Source organism: Chiloscyllium plagiosum, unplaced genomic scaffold (genome assembly GCF_037043375.1).
Source record: "Chiloscyllium plagiosum isolate Xiang-an unplaced genomic scaffold, Cpla_swu_hap1 HiC_scaffold_51, whole genome shotgun sequence".
In the NCBI taxonomy this organism is placed as follows: Eukaryota; Metazoa; Chordata; class Chondrichthyes; order Orectolobiformes; family Hemiscylliidae; genus Chiloscyllium; species Chiloscyllium plagiosum.
In genome coordinates this window covers 22,121,381-22,142,232 of record NW_028270189.1, presented here as the reverse complement: position 1 = coordinate 22,142,232, position 20,852 = coordinate 22,121,381, and the positions used below count along the sequence as shown (strand labels likewise).

At 44.5% G+C, this 20,852-nt stretch overlaps 1 long non-coding RNA gene across 5 annotated transcripts in view; it reads left to right on the top strand.

Moving 5' to 3' along the window:
* Positions 1–1,838: 1,838 nt before the first annotated feature.
* LOC148135057 (uncharacterized) overlaps positions 1,839–20,852 on the top strand; it is a 72,273-nt gene continuing 53,259 nt past the window's right edge. For 3 of the 5 annotated variants that reach the window (XR_015755454.1, XR_015755450.1, XR_015755455.1), the window contains exons 1-5: positions 1,839–1,909; positions 2,547–2,653; positions 5,364–5,446; positions 7,163–7,254; positions 8,155–8,241. This is a non-coding gene — a long non-coding RNA (uncharacterized LOC148135057). Of the gene's footprint in view, positions 1,910–2,195; positions 2,292–2,546; positions 2,654–5,363; positions 5,447–7,162; positions 7,255–8,154; positions 8,242–11,975; positions 12,081–20,852 lie in introns of those variants that run through there. The other 2 variants (XR_015755453.1, XR_015755452.1) reach the window with 2 other exon arrangements.

Genomic DNA, 20,852 nt, shown 5'->3' with positions numbered 1-20,852 from the left:
AATGATTATACGATTAAACCTGGAAATAAAGCTGGTGAACAAGAATGGCAAAGTGAAGTCCCATCAGTATCGCCTTGGGCAGTGTCAAGTAAGAATTTGACAACAGAGTTATCACTTTGGTGGAACCTGCAGTCTGGCCAAATTGCAGCAAAAATCTGTTCAATTTTATCTGCAAACTATAGAATGCAAAATCCTCCTTGCATAATAATGAGGCAGCATTTTGGGATGTCATTTTTAAAATATATTATTTTCAAAGTTACTCACAATTAACAGTGATCACTTGGTGCTGTCTGCATAACACAGTACGAAAAGGAATTAACAAAAAAAACATTATAACCCAAATTCAGAGTCACTAATTCATTGATATTGCATGGGTCCAGCATTTATAAGTAATCAATTTTTAAAAATAAATACAGATACATTTACTAACTATATTGGAGTACAGTCAAGTTTCTTACTGAACAGTGACAGGATTGGACAGAGTCCGCATGGATTTAAGAGAGGGGAATGATACTTAGCAAATCTACTGAAAGAATCTACAGAGTCGAGTCTTAAAGAAAAAATTGCAGGACATTTGGAAAAGCTTATCATTAAACATGGTAGACTGGGTTTTGTGAAAGAGAAACTATATTTGACAAATTTACGACAGTTCATTGAGGAGATAACAAGCAGGGCTGACAAAGGGCAATCCAATGATGTTCCGTATTTGGATTTTAAAAATGTAAATGATAAGGTGCTACATAAAAGTTAATTGCACAATTTAGGAGCTCATGGTATCGGGGTAATGTATTAGCATGGACTGAGGATTGGTTAACCACACTGGCTGTTGCTGAGTCCTCACTTGGAGTACTGTATACAATGTTAGCTCCCATATTTAATAAAGGATAAAGTAACATCGGAGACCATTCAAAAAAGATTCACTTAGCTGCTTTGAGGACAAAAGGGTTGACCTATCAAGAATAGATGAGCAGGGGTGATCTTATGGAAACAAGATTCTGAGGAGCTTGACAGGGTAGATGTTGACTAGATCTTCGAGCACCAGTGAAGTCTCAAACCAGGGGATATTACGAAGGGAACATACATTTTAGAAAAAGTAAAGAATTTTTTCTCTCAGTGAATGGGTAGAATTTTCTCGCCCAAACAATTGTGAAAGTTAAATGTGGGAGGGGAATGGTTGGGTTACTCTTCGGTGGGTTATTCTGGCTTGTTGGGCTGAAGGGCCTGTTTGTTTCCACACAGTAGGGAATCTATGATTCAATCACAAATTATTTTAAAAGAGGGCAGATAGATTTTTGAAATATTGAGCAGTTGAGGGCTATGCGGATCAAGCACAAAAGAGGTGTTGAGGTCTGGGTTGGCCCAGCCATGATCTGATAGAATGGGGGAACAAGCTGGAGGGGATGAATGCCCTACTCCTGCTCCGATTCCTTGAGTCTCCGTTTCATGTTTTTTTTGTTTCCAAAGAAGAGCGTGATACAATGTGCTAAAGATCTCAGATGTGAAAAAGTGGTGTTTATGTACTGATTCAGGTGGCATTGATTCATCAATCACAGCTATACAGTCATGAGTAGGAAGGCAATTCCCTCCATGAATAAAGGAAATCTACTGCAGAGCTCACACAAAGGGAATTCTTACCCTCAGCAAACTCTCCCATCACATTACCCAACATATCAGCTAAAGCAGGACACACTGCGCATGCTCTCGCCAACAAAGGGACCCGGGTGATTGATGTCAGCACCGGACCAATGAAAGGACGGTGGGCGGAGCTGGAGGACCGAGCGGGATGTTAGTCCTCCAACCAATCAACGTGAATGAAGGGCGGAGCTAAACTAAACCATGTGATCCCCCTCGCGCGCGGCGCAGAGTCGCTGTAATGAATGCTCGGGAAGTTGTGGAGAGAAAGGATACGGTAAGGAAAGAAATAAACAGGGAAGCGGAGAAAAACTGTGTTGATATGAGCGGAGAGGTTTTACAAACAAATTGTGCGCATCGGAAAATACAAATTTGAACGTCCCAGTCCCGTGTTTGCAGTAAATGGGGAATTGCCTCAGCGCGGCTGCAGGCCTGAGTGAGCGCCGCCATCTTTATTCGGGACAACGATTCACTGGACACATGCGGAGCCGCCATCTTTGTAGGGGGCAAGGTGCAGCCAGGCGCATGTGCAGCCTTTCTCTGGTATAGAGTCATTGTGATCATAGCAGCCAATACTGCTCTGATTCTCCTCTGGGCTCCCTCATAACCACTTTGTCAATATCTAGCTTCCTCAGTCTCGAACCATGGGTGTATTTTTGGTCTGTTTACTACTGTATTATTACTTTTATAGACCTTTGCAAATGAGTTTTTCACTGTGGCCCAGCCCCTGACCATGCGCTGCTCTATTATCAGATTACTTTTTTCTTGAATATTTTTGACAGTCAAGAATTCTTTTCTCCAATAAGCAAATGTATTTTCCTTCCATTTCTGATTATCAAATTCTGCACCATTTTCATTCCCTGTAAATCCATTTTGCACTCCATGAAACATCAACTGTGTTTCTCCTTCCACAGATACCAGTGATTAATGCCAAAACCCTGTTGCCTGTGGAGAGGGTGATGTTTGACTTTCTTGTACAGCTGCAGTTTGTGTGGTGAAGGTGCTCCGACAATGTGGTTGGGTAAGAGACATTACAGAGTATTCATTACAGCAACAGTGATGATTTGAAAATAATGTCAAATCAACAACAGTTTGTATTTTTATTATCATGCTTATAATTTCACAAAAATACTATTGAGAACTTTAGACATAAGGCCAGAGATGGAGATATTAGGTCAGGTGACTAAAAGCAGGTTTTGAGGGATGTCTTAAAGGTGGAAAGCAGACCTGTGAGATTTTGGCTGCGAATTTCAGACCATGCTGCTTCAGTAACTGTAGAAACAGCCACACAGATGAAGTAATGAATTAACAAATGGTTGGGAGTCTCAAAGAAAATGGGTTGTCGAGGTCTCAAAGGGTGTGTGGTGCAGGAGGCTAGGGATTATCACAGCCAGGAATTAAATCAAGTGTGAGAAATTTAAATTGAGGGATATTGGCCACATGCTGGCAGGTGAGACTAGATTGGGTTGGGATATCTGGTTGGCATGGACGGGTTGGACCGAAGGGTCTGTTTCCATGCTGTACATCTCTATGACTCTATGTTGTTGCTTATGAATAGGAGACTTTTGATGAATCAACAAGCAGATATTTAGATGTTCTTGAGATTAAAGGGAGGTTGAATGTGGGAAGCTGGCCAGGGAGTGAGTTTGGATAATGAAGTCTAGAGATAACACAATGTGGATGAAAGTATATGAGCTGAGACAAGGGTGAAATCAGCTAGAAATAGTGATCTTGGAGTGGGACTGAGCTATCACCCTCACCTCACCTCTGGGATTCAGCTGGTTGTCAGGTTGTGAATCAGGCGGTGACACAATCGGGAGCTGAGTGGCCCTGGTGGAGCCTAAAGTGAGTGTCGCTCAGCTGGCTGTTGTTGAGCAGCTGCTGCTTGGTAGCCCTGTTGATGACTACTTCCATCACTTTACTGCTGATCGAGTGTGGACTGCTAGATGGAAATTGCCTGGGTTGGATTGCCCTGTGTTTTTGTGTTGAACATCCCTGGGCAATGTTTCGCATTTTTGGTAGATGCCAGTGCTGGAGCGGTACGTGGCTTGGTTGGTGGCAAGTTCTGGAGCACAAGCCATCAGTATTATTGCCAGAATATTGGCAGGGCCTGTAACCTTTGCACGACTTAACCATTTCTTGATGTTATTCAAACTGAATCGAACTGGCTTAAAACTCACATCTGTGATGTTGGAAACCACTGGAGAAGGCTGAGATGGATCATCCCACTTTGCACTTCTGGATGCAGATTGCTGCAAATGCTGTCATCTTATCTGGTGAATGGATGTGTGAGGCCCCTCCATCAGTAAAGGTGGGGATATCTGTGATGCTTCCATCAGTGAGTTGTTTAATTGTCCATCATCGTTCACAACTGGGTGTGGCAGAACTGCAGAGCTCCGATCTGTTCCATTGGATGTTGGATCACTTAGCTCTGTTGCTTGCTGCTGATGCTGTTTGATATGCAGGTAATTCTGTTTGATAGCTTCACCAGATTAGCACTTCATTTTTCGGTCTGCCTGGTGCTGCTCATGGCATGCCCTCCTTTACTGTCCATTGTGATGGGTGAGAGCAGGATTTACAACCCCATGAGATTACAGATTGTGCTGGAGTACAGTTCTGCTGCTGTTGATGTCCCACAGTGCCTCATAGATACCCTGTTTGAGATCCTACATCTCTTTGAAGTCTGTCTCATTTAGAACTGTGATGGTGCCACTCAACACAGTGGAGGTTTTCTCAACTTTAAGGCAAGGCATTGTCTCCAAAAGGAACATGTGATGGTCGTTCTTACCGATACTGTATGGCCAGGCGTATCTGCAGCTGGTCAATTCATAACAATGAGATCAAGTATGTTTTTTTCCCTCTTGTTGGTTCCCTCACCACCCGCTGCAGACTCAGTTGAGCAGCTATGTCCTTTAGGACCTGGCCAGCTCAGTCAGTAATTCTGTTGCAGAGCTAGTCTCGATTGTGGACATTGAAATCCTGTACCCAGAGTACGTTTGACACCATTTTATTGCCTCAGTGCTTCCTCCAAATGTTGTTCAACACGAAGGAGAACTGATTCATCAGCCAAGGGAGGACAGTACGTGGTAATCAGCAGGAGCCATGAGACTCCCAGGGCGAATCCTCCCTGTCTGTACACCACTGTGCCACCACCTCTGTCTGGTCTGTCCTGCCGGTGGGACAGGACATATCCAGAGATTTTAGGAGAAATTGAAGACTGCAGATGCGGAGGTCAGAGTCAAGAGTCTGGTGCTGGAAAAGCGCAGCAGGTCAGGCTGATGAAGGGCTGAGGCTCAAAACGTCGATTCTCCTGCTCCTCTGATGCTGCCTGACCTGTTGTGCTTTTTCAGCACCACACTCTCGATATCTCGGGATGGTGATGGTGGTGTCTGGTCATTGTCTGTAAGGGATGATTCCGTGAATATGACTATGTCAGGCTGCTTCTTGACTAGTCTGAGGTACAGCTCTCCACGTTTTGGCACCAAAAACTAGATGTTAGTGAGGAGGACGTTGCAGCATTGAGAGGGCTGATTCTGTGATTGCAATTTCTGGTGCCTTGTTAGATGCCACATGGTCCATTCAGTTTCATTCCTGTGTTGAGACTTGGCAGTGATTAGTACAATGAATAGCTGGATGGGCTGCTGTCAGGTTGGCAGGATTTTTTTCACCATTGACAATGATTCCATGGAAATCAGGAGATTCCTAATTCCAGTTATTTCTCGTGAATTCAGATTCTACCATCTGCCAAGACGGGATTCGAACCAGGACTTCAGTCGTTTGTTTTAATATTCTGGATAAAAGCTAAATACATCAGGTTTGTTCACTCATTTTAAATATCACTAACCCTGGATTTGTTTCTTGTAAAACACTGTCCATCATCCTGTCTCCTCCATCCTCCCCTCCAACAACGAGTGAGGGGCACATGGAGTTTCTCTGTCACTAAGACTGAGATAATCCGATCTGCTGCTTCCCTCCCTCCCACTAGCCCACTGAGCCAAACTGCCTCACGTGGTGTTCCTGGTTTTTGTCCTAAACCTACATCTTTCTCCAGTCTCTTGTTAAGCCTTATCAGAGCTCATCTTAACAATTTACCCAACGCTCGCTAAATCACAGACTTTCCAACACTCTGTCTCCTCCTCCTCCTCACCGATTCACAGATCTTGTTCTGTCGGTCTGTCTTTTCTGGTTATGCCCTTCTCTCCCCTTCTTTGAAAAACCTCCTTTTGACCTCACGGTTTTTGGAAAATCCTGCTCCATTTCCACTCTCTCTTTCCTTTCTGAATTCCTTGCATTTGGTGTCCCTCCAGTATCTATCCTTGCTCTCTCCTCTATCTCACCTACATACTGCCAGGAGTTGACATTGTGAAAAAGCACCATGTTAGGTTTCACATGTACACTGACACTGCCCAGCTCTCCCTCCCCATCATCCCTCTCCATTACTCCACTGTTACTCAGTTACCAAACTGCTTATCACATTCCCACTACTCGATTAGCTGCAGTTTCCTCCAGTGAAACATTGTCACGGTTAAACCCATTGCCTTCAGTTGTTATTCCAAATTCCTTTCTCTTACTGCTGAGCCTCTCCCTCTCCCTGGTAACTGTCTGAGGCAGAAATATGTTCTTCACAATATTGCTGTTATATTTGACCCCAAGGTGACCTTCTGATCAGACATCTACACAATCCCAAACACCAGGGAATTCCAATCTCTTAAACATTGTTTGTCTCCACCTCACCCCAGCTCCATTGCGACTGAAACCCCTTACCCGCCTCTGTGTCGCCTTAAACTTGACGAATCTGAAGCAGAACCCTTGATTCCGCGACTGACCCAGAATCTGTTTCCAGACTCCCTTTTCAGTATTAACACTCGGAAACATCCACTCAGTATTTATCCTGTCAAACCCCTTAAGAATCCCATCTGTCTCAATGAGATCACCTCTCTTTCTCCAAAATCCAGTGAGTAGAGTCCCAACCTGTTCAGCCTTTATTTAAAAGATAATCCATCCAAACCAGGGATCATCCCAGTGAATCTTCCCTGCTGAAAAATGTGTTGCTGGAAAAGCACAGCAGGTCAGGCAGCATCCAAGGAGCAGGAGAATCAATGTTTCGGGCATAAGCCCTTCTTCAGCTTATGCCCAAAACGTTGATTCTCCTTCTGCTTGGATGCTGCCTGACCTGCTGCGCTTTTCCTGCAACACATTTTTCAGCTCTGATCTCCAGCATCTGCAGTCCGGACTTTCTACTCGTGAATCTTTCCTGAAATGCCTCCAATAAAGTGACACATTTCCGTATCTAAAGGGACCAAAACTGCTCACTTTACTCCAGATATGGTGGTCTCACCACCACTTCCTCATGTTACTCTCAGGTATATACTCCAAACTCTCATACTGAAAACCCTCTAAACAAAACATTCCATTCCCCTTCTTGATGACCTGTTGTAACTATGTACAGTAATCCTGCGCCAGGAGGAGGGGATGGTGTGGGTTTCTAACTTGAACTGAGAGTGACAGATTTTATAAACTTGTATTACAGGATATTACAGGTGGACATTCAGATGGTAATCTCAGTAAATGTTCTGCCAAACTCTGAATTACTCAGTACATCAGGACCTGGATATTCGCATTGTGAGTATTGCATTCCAGATCAATCCCTTTTGCTGCTTAAAAATTCTCCTTTGAATCATCACATTCTCTCAAAAGGTCTCCCCAAACCATCATGTGTTATGTAATCTTTTTATAATGATGTAATGAGTGTAAGGTTTATTATTCGAATGTGTAATTTTTGTATAAGAATGTCTCAGAGAGGGAGAGAATATTCTTCAAGGGGAGAGTAACCATTTTGAGGGGAGGCTGTTGTTTATTGGTATCAATGACATAGGAATAGAAGAGTTCACATTGTTGGATCATTCGAATCTCTTGTGGGGTAGAATTGACCTCCATCAGAAGGATGGATTGTACCTGCACTGAAAGGGAAGAGTTGCTAGTGCTATTCAGGAGGCATTAAACCAGTGAAGGAATGGAGGTAAACTCAAAAGAGTGAGGAAAGAGCCAAGTCTGAGGCTGGTATAGTTCAGGCGTCAAACAGTCAAGGCAGGCAAGGGCAAGGCACAGAATGAGGTAGGACTGAGCAGTTACACTGCATTTATTTCAATGCAGGAGGCCTGATAGGTCAGGCAGAGGAGTTCAGGGTATGGTTTTGAAAATGGCACTGGGATATTACAGCAATTACAGAGGTATGACTTAAGCTACTGGTCCTAACAATTCCTAATGTTCCAAGGTATAGATGCTATAGCAAGGATAGAAAGGGGGCAACAGAGCAGGGGGGTGAGGTGGTTTTGATGAGGGATAACATTATGGCTGGGCTTCAGGAGGATATTCCTGGAAGTACATCCAGGCAAGTTGTACAGGTGGAACTGAGAAATAAATAGTCAGCCGGGAATTGAGAAGCAAATTACCAACAGATCACTTATCTGTAAGAATAGTATGATTGTATACAAGACTTGACCTTTTTTAATTCATTCACAGGATGAGGGTGTCACTGGCTGGGCCTCAAGGGCAGTTAAGATTCAACCACGTTGCTGTGGGTCTGGAGTCACATGCAGGCCAGACCAGGTAAGGATGGCAGATTCCTTCCATGAAGGATATTAGTGAATCTCATGGTTTTTTTTTTTGCAACAATCAACAATGGATTCATGGTCTTTAATAGATTCTTACTTCCAAATTTTTATTGAATTCACATTCCACTGTCTGCTGTGACGGGATCCAAATTCTAGGCCCCAGAACGTTATCTGGGTGTCTGGATTATCCATCTAGCGATAGTATCACTAGACCATTGGGCAGGGTGAGTGACTGAGGTATCAGTGGGGCAGCACATCAGCACCAAATATCCCATGGTCTCTGTGGAAGGGCTGGGGAGGGAAATATATCCCTGGTGGTGGGGTCTGACTGTAGGTAGCGGAAATTTCAGAGGTTAATGCGCTGTATCTGGAGATTCGTGGGGTGGCAGGTGAGGACCGGTGGATTATATTCTTATTGTGGTTGGAGGGGTGAGGGGAAGGTGGAGGTACAGGAAGTGGAGGATATGCATTAGAGGGCATTGTTGATCACGTGGGAGGGAAATGCAGTCCTTGAAATAGGAATCCTTTCTGGGATGTCCTGGAGTAGAATTGCTTCTCCTGGAAGCAGATATGGCAGAGGCGGAGGAATTGGGAGTACAGGTTCATGTTTTTACAGGAATATACTCAAGGGAAATCAGATGAGCAAAAAGGGAACATGAAATATCTCTAGGAAATGGTTTAAGTAGAATCCAAAGCGATTCTACAAATATATCAAGGATAAAAGAAAAAACAGACAAAGAATACAACTTCTTAAAGATCAAGAAGGCCATCTGTAGAACAACAGGAGGTGGGAGAGATACTATGCTACTCTTTTCTGGAGAGTTTGGAGAACTTGATAGTTAACAACAGTGATAACTTGAAAAGTGGAGGTGGTACTGGATGTCTTAAATGGCATCAAGGTGGATAAATCTCTGGGTCCTGATCAGGCATATCCCAGAAATTTGTGGAAAGCTAGGAAAGCAGTGCCCCTCCCTGAGGTATTTATATCATCGTTTGTGACAGGTGAGGTGCTGGAAGACAGGTGTTGTTATTTTAAAAAGGTGGTAAGGAAAGGCCAGGGAACAAGAGAACAGGCAGCCTGAAGTCAGTGGTAGGCAAGATGTTGGAAGGGATTCTGAGGGATAGGATTTACATGTATTTGGAAAGACCAGGAAAGATTAAGGATAGTCAACATGACTTTGTGTGAGTAATTCTCTCTTTCTAACTTGATTGAGTTTTTTTGAAGATGTGACAAAGATGATTGATGAAGGCAGACTGTGGACGTTGTCTATATGGACACTGAACGATGTTCCACAAAGCAGACTGGTTAGCAAGGTTAGATAACATGGAATGTTGGGAGAACGAGCCATTTGGATACAAAACTGGCTTGAAGGTAGGAGGCAGAGGGTGGTGATGGAGGGTTGCTTTGCGGACTGGAGGCGTGTGAGCAGCAGTGTGCTGCAGGAATGGATATTCGGTCCTCAAATAAATGACTTGGATGTAAATATGAGATATAGTCAGTGGGTTTACAGAAGACACCAAAATTGGAGGTGTAGTGGACAGCGAAGAAGGTTAGTTCAGAATACAACAGGATCTTGATCAGATGGGCCATTGGAGCAAAGAATGGCAGACGGTGTTCAATTTAGACAAATGCGAGGTGCTGCATTTTGGAAAGGCAAATCAGGGCAGGATTTATACACTTAATGGTAAAGTCCTTCGGAGTGTTGCTGAACAAAGAGACCATGGAGTTCAGATTCATTGTTCGTTGAAAGTAGAGTCGCAGATAGGCAGACTAGTGAAGGTGGTGTTTGGTATGCTTATATTTATTGGTCGATGCATTGAATACAGAAGCTGGGACATCATATTGTGGCTGGACAGGACATTGATTAAGCCATTTCAGGAATTCTGTTTTAAGTTCAAAATCCCCTGTTCTGGGAAGGATGTTCTGAATCTTGAAAGAGTTCAGACAAGATTGACAAAGACTTTGCCAGGGTTGGAGGATTTGGGCTACAGGGAGAGGCTGGGGGTAATTTCCCTGGAGAGTCAAAGATTGAGAGGTGACTTCATGTAGATTTGTAAAATCATGAGGGGTATGGATAAGGTGAACAGCCAGGGTCTTTCCCCAACCCCCCCCCCCCCCCAGGTTAGGTGGTTCCAAAACAAGATCACATGGGCTTAAGTCAAGAGAGCAAAGATTTAAAAGGGATCTGAGGAGCAAAGTTTTCAAGCTGTGTGTGGTGTGTGTATTGGATGAGCTGCCAGATGAAGTAGTGGAGGCTGATACAATTACAACATTTGAAAGGCATCTGATTGGGTACATGAATAGGAAGGGTTTCGAGGGATACGGATCAATAGCTGGGAATAGGATTCCATTAGTTTAGGATTCCTAGTTGGCATGGACAAATTGGACCAAAGATCTGTTTCTGTGCTGTACATCTCTGTGACACGAATAAATGAAAATAAGATGTGTTCCTCTTTTGTAGAGAGCTAGCAGAAGCACAGATAATTGTATGTGGAGCTGAGAAGGTTAAGCAGTGAGTTTGACCAGCTGCAAATTTGTGTCTAGGATATTTAATTTGCAGAGAGAAGGGAATTGTGAACAATGTCACAATTTTAGTAACTATTTTCAGGTAATTGGCAAATAATATGTGAACATGTGAACAATATTTTATTCAGTAAAGTCTGAGCATCTGGAACTGTCTGATTGGCAGCTGGACACAGACTCAGCAGTTATTCATAAACAGATTTGGAATTTTACTTTTTAGGGGAAGATTTGGGGGGGCTATGGGCAAATGGGAAGGGAATTGGGACAGATGTGCAGCATCTCCAGAGGGAGAGAGTACAGTCCCAATGGGCTGAATAGCTCCCAGCCCCTGTGCTCTGTGATACTGCCCCATTCACTATGAATGATTAAGCTCATCCCAGGACAGAGAGAGGGAGGATCCCACCACTCACCTCACAATGGGTCTCGTGTGATTGATGTCAGCGCAGGCCAATAGGGGGCAGAGGGCAGTACTAGAGGACCAGGTCGTACCAGTTTGTCTTCCAACCAATCAGAGTGAATGAGGGCATCCTCAAGGCTGGAACTAAAGAAAGGCACTTGTAGCAGAGATCTGAGAAACTGGAGGACATGAGATAGGGAGCGTTCTGTGGCTGGTGAGGAATTATATAAATAAGGAAGAGTTGTGAGGCTGGATGAGGTGACAGTGATCATGAGAGTTGAGGATGGAGGGATTTAGAGTTAGTGAGGATTAGAGTCATAATGTTATCCAGCAAGGAAACAGGCCCTGTGGACCAACCAGTCCATGCCAACCATAATTCCAAACTGAACTAAGTGTACGTGCCTACGCTTGGTCCACATCCATCCAAATATTTCCTATTTATGTACTTATCTGAATGTATTTTAAATATTGTAATTGTATTCACAGCTACCACTTCCTCTGGAAATTCATTCCACACGTATATTTTTTTTTAAAACCCTGATGTCTTTTCTCAAACCTTTCTCATTTCTTCTCAAAATGAATGCACCCGAGTTTTGAATCCCCCTCTCCCCCGGCTATTCACCTTATCTACACTCTTTCTGATTTTATAAACCTCTAATAAGGTCACCCCTCAACCTCATGCACGCCAGTGGAAAAAAATCCCAGCCTATCCAGCCTCTCCTTAGAACACAATCCCTCCATTCATGGCAACATGCAGGTAAATCTCTCCTGAACCTGCTCCAATTTAATAATATCCTTCCTATAACAGCACAACCAGAACTGGACAGAGTATTCCAGAAGAAGCCTCCCCAACGTCCTGTACATCCTCAACATAACGTCCCAACTCCTGTACTCAAAGGTCTGAACAATGAAGGTAAGTGTGCTAAGCACCTTCTTAACCACCCTGTCTACATGTGACACAAACTTCCAAGAGTGAAGCCCTCGGTCTCTTCGTTCCCATATCACTACTCAAGGTCCTACTTTTATTGAGTGTAAGTCCTACCCTCGTTTGTTTTGTCAGAATGTAGTATTTTGCATTTATTCCAATCCAAAAGTCCTTCAAGTATAAAGGCAGTAAGAGTATAATTAAGAGGGAAATCAGGAGGCAAAAAGTGGACGTGAGATAGCTTTGGCGAATAGGGTTAAGGATAATCCAAAGGGCTTTTATAAATACATTAAGAACAAAAGGCTAACTAGGAGAAAATAGAGATCAGCAAGGCAGTCTTTGTGTGGGGCTTCAGGCGATGGGCGAGATAGGGAAACAATACTTTGCATCAGTGTTTACTGTGAAGAAGTACATGGGCGATATAGAATGTGGGGAAATAAATTGTGACGTCTTGAAAAATGTCCATATTACAGAGGAGGAGGTGCTGGATGAGTGGCTAAGGAGCTGGTGCAGGGGAAAATGATTCACATTTTTGCATCATTGTGATCTCCTCTGGAGTAGAGTTGACCTGATAAGAAGGATGGATAGTACCTGATTTGGAAGGTGTGTAATATCTGGGCAGGGAGATTTGTTAATGCTACTCAGGAGGCATTAAACCAGTGAGCGAGTGGGTGTGATTGCAAATAGATAGTGAGAAAAGAGGTATGTCTGAGGCTGGTGCAGTTCTGAGGTCAAATAGTCAAGGCAGGCAAGGGCAAAGCAGAGAATGAGGTCAGACTGAACAGTCACACTGCATTTATTTCAATGCAAGAGGCCTGACAGGGTAGGCAGATGAGCTGAGGGTATGGTTTTGAACATGGCACTGGGATATAATGAGTATTACAGAAACGTGGCTCAGGGATGGATAGGACTGGCAGCTGCTATAGGAAGAATAGAAACGGGGCCAAGAGAGGGGGGGGTAGCGTTTTTGATTAGGGATAGCATTATGTTTGTGCTTAGGGAGGATATTCATGGGAGTACGCCCAGTGAAGTTATTTGGGTGGAACTGGGAAATAAGAAAGGCATGATCACCTTATTGCGGTTGTCTGCGTGGATTGCATCTGGGTTCTCTGGTTTCCTCCCACAGTCTAAAGATGTGCAGGGTAGAGTGGATTATCCAGGCTGAATTGCCCGTAGTGTTCAGGGATGTGGAGGTTGGGTGGACCTGGAAAATGCAACATTACAGGGGGAGGTTAGGAGGCTCTGAGCGTCAGTATCGATGTGATGGACTGAATGGTCTCATTCCACACTGTTGGGATTCTGGGATTCTCTGATAATTCTATTAATTTTAAAATAGTTACAGAAAATAATAGACCAGATTGTCCAATTTAGAAACTTAACTTTTCAAAGGTCAATTTTGATGGCACAAGGCAAAAACTTTCATCTGACCCCTCAAACCTGCTCTGCCATTCAATAAGATCAGGGTTGATTTTTTCATGGCCTCAGCTCCACATTCCTGCTCTCTCACCATAATCCTTCATCCTTTCCTGTTCACAAATCTACCTTTTGCCTTAAAGGCAAATAAAGTTGATAGCTCAACTGCTTCACTCAGCAGGGAATTCCACAGATTCACAACCCTTTAGCTGAAGAAGTTACTCCTGAACTCAGTCCTAAATCTGCTCCACCTTATTTTGACGCTACGTTCTCTAGTTTCTCCCATCCCTGGTGAAAATAAACTCCCTGCTTCTATCTTACTTACTCCCTTCATAATTTTGTTTTTTTTCCCATCCAACCTCTCATTCTTCTAAATTAAAATGAGTATAGAACCAGTTTTCTCAATCTCTCCACATACTCCAACCCTCTCAACTCCAGGCCCTCCTCTGCACCCCCTCCAGTGCCAGTACATCTTTGCTGAAGTAAGGAGATCAAACCTGTACACAGTACTCCAGTTGTGGCCTGTACAGCTGCAGCATCACCATCCCTCTAGCAAGGAAGCACAATATTCCGTTCACTGCCTTAATTACCTGCTGCACCTGCAAACCACCTTCCTGTGATTCATGCAGAAGGACACCCAGCTCCCTCTGCACAGCAGCCTGCTGCACGTTTTCACCATTTCATCATCCAGTTTGCTGTTAGTTCGACCAAAATGGATGACCCCACATTTCCCAACATTATCCTCCATCTGCCAGATCCTTACCCACTCACGTAACCTATCTGTATCCCTGTGCAGACTTACGGTGGCCTCTGTACACATTGCTCTACCTCATCTTTGTATCAAATGTGAACTCTGACACCGTACACTTGGTCCTCAACTCCAAAACATTTGTGTAAATTGTAAACAGTTGTAGTGCCAACACTAATCCAAACACCCGTTTATCCCCATTCTTTACTTTTTGTTGGTTAACCGATCCTGTATCCATTCTAATACATTACCCATAAAGCCGTGCAGCCTTTATCTTATACAGCAGCCTTTCATGCGGCAACTTGTCGATTACTTTCTGGAAATCCAAATACACCACATCCACCGGGTCCCCTTTGTCCAATGCATTTGTGATGTCCTCAAATAGTTCAAGTAAATGCGTTAAACATGAGCTGCCTTTCATGAATCCATGCTGTGTCTGCTCAATGGGATAGTTTCTACCCAGATAATTCGCTACTACTTCCTTGAGAGGTTCAAGCATTTTCCCCACTACAGAAGTTAAACTAATGGGTGTTTTTTTTTAAATAGTGGCATCACATTTGCAGCTTTCCAATCTGTCAGATACGTCCCAGAGCCCAGCAAATTTTCGCGAATTATCATGAACACATTTGCTATTTCCCGGCCATCTCTTTTAGCCCCTGGGATGCATTCCATCACGGCCAGGCACCCCTTTTACCTTTAGGCAGTTCCCATTCCCAGCACTTCCTCTTTACTGAGAATGATTGATTCTCTGTCCACATCTGCCATTGCCTCCATAGACCTGTAAAAATGAGACAATGAGAGTACACAGACAGTATGTTCCTGTTTCGGGCAACTCTGGGAGGCGTAGAGAATGCTGCCTGTCGAGAGAAAATTAAGGAGGGATATGGCAGGTACAGACAGCTGGGTTTGAGTGGATCCCTGGAGGAGTATAGAGACAGTAGGAGAATACTTGAGGGAAACCAGGAGGGCAAAAAGGGGCCAAGCGATGGCTTTGGGAAAGAGGTTTAAGGAGAATCCAAAGAGATTCTAGAAATACACTAAGGACAAAGAGTGACCAGGCAGAGAATAGGGACCCTCAAAGATCAACAAGACTGACTATGGAACCGCAGGAGGTTGGAAAGATTCTATATGAATATTACACATTGGTTTTTACTGAAAAACGGTATGGAAGCTAGAGAATTTGCACAAATAAATAGTGATAACTTGGCAAGTGTCCATGTACAGAGGAGGATACCCTGAATCTCTTAAAATGGATAAAGGTGGATAAATCCCTGAGACCTGATCAGATGTATCCCACGAATTTGTGGGAAGCTAGGGAAGTGATTGTTGGGCCCCTCCCTGAGATATTTGTGTCATCAATAACCACTGGTGAGGTCCTGGAAGATGTGTGCCATTATTTGAGAAAGGTGGTAAGGAAAAGCCAGAGAACTATAGACCGGTGAGCCTGAAGTCAGTGGCAGGCAAGTTATTGGAAGGGATTCTAAGGGACAGGATTTGCATGTAATTGGAAAGGCAAATAATTGGGGAGAATCAGCATGGCTTTGTGCATGGACATCGTTAACATGGACTTCAGGAAGACACAATGTTCCACATAACAACAGACTGGTTAGCAAGTTCAACATCATAGAATATGGGGAGAACTAGCTATTTAGATTTAAAAAATGGCTGAAAGGTCATTCATCACAGAGATATACAGCACAGAAACAGACCCTTCGGTCCAACCCATCCATGCCAACCAGATATTCCAGCCCAATCTATCCCACCTTCCAGCACCCGGCCCATATCCCTCCAAATCTTTCCTATTCATATACGTATCTAGATGCCTTTTAAATGTTGCAATTGTACTAGCCTCCACCACTTCGTCTGAAAACTCATTCCATACACGTACCATCCTCTGTGTGTAAACGTTGCCCCTCGGGTCTCTTTTATATCTTTCCCCTCCCACCCTAAACCTATGCCCTCTAGTTCTGGAAGCCTCCACTCCAGGGAGGAGACTTTGTCTATTTATCTTATTTATCCTATCCATGCCGCTCATGATTTTATGTACCTCTGTGAGGTCACCCCTCAGCCTCCGACACTCCAGGGAAAACAGCCCCAGCCTATTCAACCTCCCCTTGTCGTGATTTCGACCAGGAGCAGATTTGTCTCCAGGATATTTAGTTGACAGAGAGGGAAAGTAGAAAGTTTGTCACAATTTTTAGTAACTGCATTCATGTAACTGGCAAATAATGCAAGGTAAAAATGAGAAGATTATTTTACTGAGTCAGTTCTGAGCATCTGGAACAGTTTGAACAACAGCTGAATGCAGATTCAACAGTTACTGTCAAAACAAATTTGGAATTCAACTTTTTAAGGAAAGATTTGGAGGGCTATGGACAGATGGGAGAGGAGTTGGGACAGATTTGCAGCATCTGCAGAGGGAGAAAGTACAGCTCATATGGGCTGAATAGCCCCCAGCCCTTATACTCTGTGATAATGCCCCATTCACTGTGAATGATGAAGCTCATCCCACCGCAGAGCCATCGAGCCATAGAGATGAACTGCACAGAAACAGACCCTTCGGTCAAACTCGTCCATGCTGACCAGATGTCTTAACCTAATCAAGTCCTATTTGCCAGCACTTGGCATATATCCCTCTATACCCTTCCTATTCATATACCCATTCAGATGCGTTTCAGATGGTGTAATTGTACCAGGCTCCACCACTTGTCCTGACCGAAAATTCCATGCATGCAGCATCCTCTGATTGACAGAAGTTGCCCCTTAGGTCCCTTTTAAATATTTTCCCTGTCAACTTAAACCTATGCCCTCTCGTTCTGGACCTGTCTATTTATCCCATTCATGCCCCTCATGGTTTTATAAAACTCAATGAGGTCACCCTTCATTGGGAGGATCCCACCAACATGACACAATGGGGCCCAGGTGATTGACAGCAGCTGCAGACCAATAGGAGAGTTGGCGTGATCCTCCAGCCAATATAAGTGAATGAGGGGTGTGGCCAGCAGGCCAACACGTGACCATGAGCTGTGCAGGCGCAGTGTCACTGTGAGGGGGGGACTCAGTGAGTGTGATGGGAGTGGCATAGATTGGGAGAAAAATGGAGTTTGTGGGTACTGGGGCGGTTTATAAACACATGATGTAGGCTGCTTGACATGAATTACAAGCTCCCGCTAAATAAAAACCAGAAAAAACTGTGGATGATGGAAATGATAAACAACAACCAGAAAGTGCTGGAAAAGCTCAGCAGGTCTGGCAGCATCTGTGAAGACAAGTCATAGTTAACATTTCTGATCCTATGAACCTTCCTCAGAACTGATGTGACTGAGGAAAAAATGTTGGTTTATATGCAGAAGGTATAGGCTAAAGAGTAAATGATTGGGAATAGAGCCCAAAGAGAGAGAGAGGAGAAATTGGACAAAGGAGTGTATATCGATCTGGCTGGGGGAGAGTGAATAGCTGTTTATGGGGACTGTTAGTGGCTAATCACAGTGTGTAATAGCAGGCTATATAATAACAAGGCCTGGTGTGTGGGGTAGGGGGCTAGGATGCTAGGACGTGGGAGAGTTCAGGATCTAAAATTATTGAATTTGATATTGAGGCCAAAGGGCTGAAGGGTCCCCGAGTGGGTGATGAGGTTTTCTTCTTCCAGCTTCGTTAACATGTGGCACTGGAAACACACAGCAGGTCAGGCAGCATCCAAGTAGCTGGAGAATCGACATTTTAGGTATATGCCCTTCATCAGGAATGTGCGGTGTGGGAAAGAGTGCTGAGAAATAAATAGGAGGGGGTGTGTAGGTTGGGGGGGGAAGGGAGCTAGGAAGGCAATAGGTAGATGCAGATGAGAGGTAATGGTGAGAGGGTGGAGTGGATAATGGGGAAGGAAGATGGACAGGTGGGTCAGTTCAAGAGGCCAGTGCCGAGTTGGAGAGTTGGAGCTAGGATAAGGTGGGGTGAGGGGAGATGAGGAAACATTGATGCTGTGTGGTTGAAGGGTCCCAAGGCGGACGATGAGGTGTTATTCCTCCAGGCTTCGGATGGGTCGATTTGGCGATGGAGGCAGCCCAGAATCTGCATGTCCTTGGCGGAGTGGGAGGGGCTGTTGAAGTTGTCGGCCACAGGGCAGTGTGGTTGGTTGGTACGTGTCCCAGAAGTGTTCCCTGAAATATTCCGCAAGTTGTTGTCCTGTCTCCCCACTGTAGAGGAGACCACATCGAGAGCAAAGGACTCAATAGGTGAGATGTTTGAATGTAAGAACTATCTCTGCTGAATGTGGAAGGATCCTTTGGTGTCTTGGATGGAGGTGAGGGGAAGGTGTGGGCACAGGTTTTCCACCTCTTGCTATGGCGAGCGAAGGTGCCTGGGAGTGGAGGATGGGTTGGTGGGGAGCGTGGATCTAACAAGGAAGTCACAGAGAGAATGGTCACAGAGAGAATGGTCTCTGAGGAATGCTGAAAGGGCTGGGGAGGGAAATATATCTCTGATGGGGTCTGATTGTAGGTGGTGGAAATGGTGGAGGATGATGTGTTGTACCTGGGTGGAATGTGAGGACTTGGGGGATTCTATCCTTGTTGCAGTTGAAGGAGTTGGGTTCAAGGGCGGAGGTGTGGGAAGTAGAGGAGATACGGTGGAGGGTATTGTTGACCACATGGGAGGGGAAATTGCTGTAATTGAAATACGGAGCCATTTGGTATGTTCTGGAGTGTTCTGCCAGTTTGTATCAAGCTTCACTGGAACATTGCAGTAAGCATGAGACAGGGATGTTGGCCAGGGAACAGGCTCGTGTGTTGAAGTGGCAGGCAACTGGAAGCTCAGGGTCTTTTTGCGGCAGAACGTACATCAGCCACCATTTCCATCACAACCACTGAGATGCTGCCAGACACCGGTTCCTGTTCCCTCCATTAACAGCTATGCACTCTCCCAGCCAGATCGCTATCCAGTCCTTTTTCTTTCCAAATGTTCCTTTGGGCTCTGTCCCCACCTATTATTCACTCTTTAACCCCTGTCTCCTTTGCCATTGCACTGGGAGCTAAATTGCCCCTAGTTTTCAGAGACGTGTAGGTTAGGTGCAAGATAAATATTTGTCTTTACTATTCATCCTGCACTGACTGTGAGTTTTGTTGTGTGAATTCATTTTATGGGATATTAATTGAGACTGGGATCTCAAAAACAGGTTTTTACAGTCAGCAGAGACATCAGGACCTGAATATAATTGGCATTTAACTGTGAAAACAGAAAGGTTTGTCTGTTCTGTCTATGAGAAAATATCATTTAGTGGGCGGCACGGTGGCACAGTGGTTAGCACTGCTGCCTCACCGTGCCTGAGACCTGGGTTCAATTCCTGCCTCAGGCGACTGACTGTGTGGAGTTTGCACGTTCTCCCCGTGTCTGCGTGGGTTTCCTCCGGGTGCTCCGGTTTCCTCCCACAGTCCAAAGATGTGCAGGGTCAGGTGAATTGGCCATACTAAATTGCCCGTAGTGTTCGGTAAGGGGTAAATGCAGGGGTATGGGTGGGTTTCACTTCGGTGGGTCGGTGTGGACTTGTTGGGCCGAAGGGCCTGTTTCCACACTGTAAAGTAATCTAAATCTAATCTTCAATACTTTTGTAAAGCAAAAATCAGAGAGATTGACAAATTTGTGGCTGGATCACCCTTTGGGTGTGTGCTCTGTTCTGGGCCCTGCAGCTGAGGAAGGAGATATTGCCCTGAAAGGGAGCACAGATTTATCCAAATTGCACCTCATCTCTTTGCAGGAACTGTCAGATTTAGTCCCCAATCACCCACTTCGTAATGTTAACCTGTAAACTCTTTATTTTCAGTTCTCTGCAAGCTACCCATTAAAATTCCTATGGACTAAAATTCCAGCATCTTTTCAGGTGGAATGTTCCAGATTCTGACAACTGAAAATGACAGGGCTGTACTGAGAATGCTGCTTGGCTCAGTGAGTGTGTTTTGGAGTTGGGTGAAAACAATGAGGTGAGACAGGGAGAAGGTGAAGCTGAAACTCAGGTTTAGTTCAGGCCATTCAGAAATTCACATGGCCCCAATGGGAATAGCCAATTTTTATGAGATACCTGCTGAATATTTTGTAACAGATTTTAAAGTATAACATGTTAGCTTCAGTAAAGGTCAGGGCTTTAGATTATAATGGACATGCTTGAAGTGAAGAAAGGTTGCTAGCTCATTTAAGTTCTCGCGATAGGAGAACTAGGTGAATCTAGAGAGACATTGTTACAGGAGACCTCAGATCCACGGTATTCTCCTCTTGTACAATGTGGGAAATAAGGGATGCTTCCAGTGTCCCTGGCGACAATATGTGCAGGAAGTGTGCCCATCTGCAGTTACTGGGAAACTGCTTTTCAGATCTGAAGCTGTGAATGGACTCACTGTAGCTCATCTGCAATTCTGAGGATGTTATGGACAGCACGTTCAGTGAGTTAGGAAAGGGAATGGATGACTATCAGATCAAGTAAAAGGCTCAGGAAGGAAATGCAGGAGTTCCCAGTGATCATCCCGTTATCAAACAGATACTGTATCCCGCTATCAAACAGATACTGTATCCCGCTTCGGATTCTGCACAGAACAGGAGGAAAGAGAGTGACG